At 40.8% G+C, this 2825-nt stretch overlaps 1 pseudogene; it reads right to left on the reverse strand.

Moving 5' to 3' along the window:
* Positions 1 to 269: 269 nt before the first annotated feature.
* Positions 270 to 2513, reverse strand: LOC132063291 (pectinesterase 4-like; annotated as a pseudogene).
* Positions 2514 to 2825: the final 312 nt, after the last annotated feature.

The following is a 2825-nucleotide window of genomic DNA, read 5'->3' on the forward strand; positions in this document are numbered from 1 at the left end:
TTTATCCTAATGAAATGATTTCTAATCACGCAATTCTTTTTTTATTTGTTTTAGATCTTTCTTTATTTTTTAAATTTTGTACCGTATGTCATGAAACGGACTCAAACCTCCACGCCTATCTTTAGCACGAGATTTTGAGTTATTCATTGTCCCTCCCTGCTATCTTAAATAGAAAACAATTCGTGTCATTCATGTTATACGTTAAAAATCACGATCAGTAAGTAAGAACAAAACTATCCTGAATGTGTAGGACAATTAAAAACAACAAATAACATTGAAATGAATGCCTTTATTATAAAAAAATTTACATACACAAGAATGAAATATGTTGTGTCATAAATATATTATTCCTCTAAAAAAATAGTAATTATTTTTTTCATAAAAAAGATGCTAGCTTCTCCAACAAAAAAGAATCCCATGCAAAAAGCATGCACACATAGCTAGGGGGTTGAGAAGTTAGGTAAATCAAAGTGGGAATGAATGTTGTTTTCTCTATTTTCCACCAAGACCAACGTAGTAAGGTGCACTGGTGCCAGGCAACCATTCATTAGCATTAAGAAAAGTACCAACAGTGTATTTAGTCGCTTCCTGTGGGCTAAGGACCTTGTAATTCTTGATGAGTTTGTTCCTTGCGTTAGTTGCAGCACCAGGTCCTCTGTTGCCATACTCATACATAAAACATGTTTCGTGAAATTTTGCACCATCCCATATCATAAATCCCTCGGGCCTAATGAGGTCACCGATCTCATTTTCCAGGAAAACATTGGTCGAGAATGGCTTCCACGGTCGTGCTAAGTAATTTCCGGTTTCAACCTATCTGGGTAGTATTCTTTGTCTGCTACGATCTTGCAGTTTTGGATTACCACCCCACTGATTTTGTCCGCTAATTCCTTCCCATCAGCTGTGACGCAGTTCTTCGACTTAGGCCTTCTTAGAATGATCTCACTGTTCTGGATCACACATGACCCCATCCCGAATATGAAATCTATGGTACCTGAGATCACGCAGTTGCGGTAGAATTGCCTGCCTGTTTGGTAGTACAACGTGTCTTGGAACGCCTCTGTGCTGCAGTCGAATACCGCCCCCATATCTCCGGAGATCCTAAGTGCCACCGCTTGTTCCCCTGCTGGACCAGCAGTGTTACGGAATGTAATTCCCTTCGCTAGGAATCCATCGCTGTTAACACCTGCAAACATTGTGATTTGAATAATTAATATTTACTAATTTAGCAGTCCACACTGGCTAACCAACAAATAGTGTACGTATGTATGTAATGAATACTTACCGACTGTAGCACAACCCGTGGTGCTGAATTTCATTATTTTAACATTTTTGTCACAAGTGATGATAGATTTCCCTGCGCCGTCACCATACATGAACACGTTTGGTTGCTTTTTGTCGATAAGTACCTGTTCCTCGTAAACCCCAGCCTTGATGTAGATAATGTATCTGCCTTGATGATTTGGTGGGTAAGCTCTGATAGCATCCTGAACGGTCTTAAATTTGCCACTTCCATCCTTGGCAACCACTGCGTGAGGAGTTATTGGGCCAGACCCGATAGGAGGAAGTGGAGCGCCCCCTCCTGGAGCAGCACCACCTTTTCCTTTCTTTTTCGAGGGTTTTCCCAAAAGCTTACGATCAGCAGCGGGGAACCATGTTGGGTAACCGTCCTGATCGATCTTGTTTAACTCGAGGAGACGGCGGTGAGGAGAGCTGTTGGTGTTATCGAGGAGACCTTCGGGGATTTGAATGTTGAAGGATTTCAAAACCTCCGACATCTTTGCTATGATATTGATCGCGTTGTTGGTGAGCTGAGTAGCGTTCGTCAAACCTTTTTCCATAACGGATTTGTACTCGGGAGTTGTTAGCTGATCAAGGCATATGGATTGGTAGGAGTAGACAGTGCCAATCCAATTCAACAGATCATATGTATACTCATGGAGTGACTCAATGTCCGTCTCACCGACCAATGCGAGCGAGTCCTCGAGCTCTTCGATGGCGAATTGCAAGAACTGCTTGCAATCATCCACCGCCATGTGATTGTAAGGGTCGGTTTCTTTGTTTACCGAAGTTTTTCTAGCCTCCTCCATACCCTTTTTCACTTCTTCCACAGTGTTTTGGAAGGCAGCCATTAGGTAGTCCTTTATTGTAGCGGACTCATTTTTGGCTACTCCTTCGAGCGACTTGGCACATGCGTCTTTGAAATCAGCGGCCTGACAGAACTCGTGCACTTTCTTCATTTGGACTTTGGTGTTTTTATCTTCTTTGTGATCCCCATTTTGGTGGACAACGACCACCACTCCGATTATCACACCAACTAAAAGAACTAACGATACTAACGAAACCACTATTTTGCCCACCATCTTTTCGATCTTTTTCTTGCCCTCTTCTCTTAATTTTTTTCTTTTTCTTTTTCCTTCCTTTTTTTTTTTTTTTTTGATAATATTCTTTCCCTCTTTCCTATAGAGTAAAATGTAGAAGGAAAAAAGGAAAGATAGTAGTGTTCAAACGGAGGAAGCTCCTCTCATTGGTATTTATAGTGTTATTAGAAATCGAAGAGAAGATGGATGATTGAAATGTAAGGATAAGGAGAAGGAGAGATGTGACCTTAATTTGCATGGCAACACGAGCATGCAGGAGAGTTGTTTGAAGTATTCTACGAAAATAACCTCTAAAATCATGGAATCACCAATAAGTTAATGCTGATATGAGTGGCTTTGAATGTAACTAAATGTGAAGAAACTGAGAGGACCTGGTGAGAGATTTCAATGCTAACCGTTATAGTAGTACGTAACTTCTTACAGCAATATTCGTTAGCTATAGAA

Source organism: Lycium ferocissimum, chromosome 7, assembly GCF_029784015.1.
Source record: "Lycium ferocissimum isolate CSIRO_LF1 chromosome 7, AGI_CSIRO_Lferr_CH_V1, whole genome shotgun sequence".
Lineage (NCBI taxonomy): Eukaryota > Viridiplantae > Streptophyta > Magnoliopsida > Solanales > Solanaceae > Lycium > Lycium ferocissimum.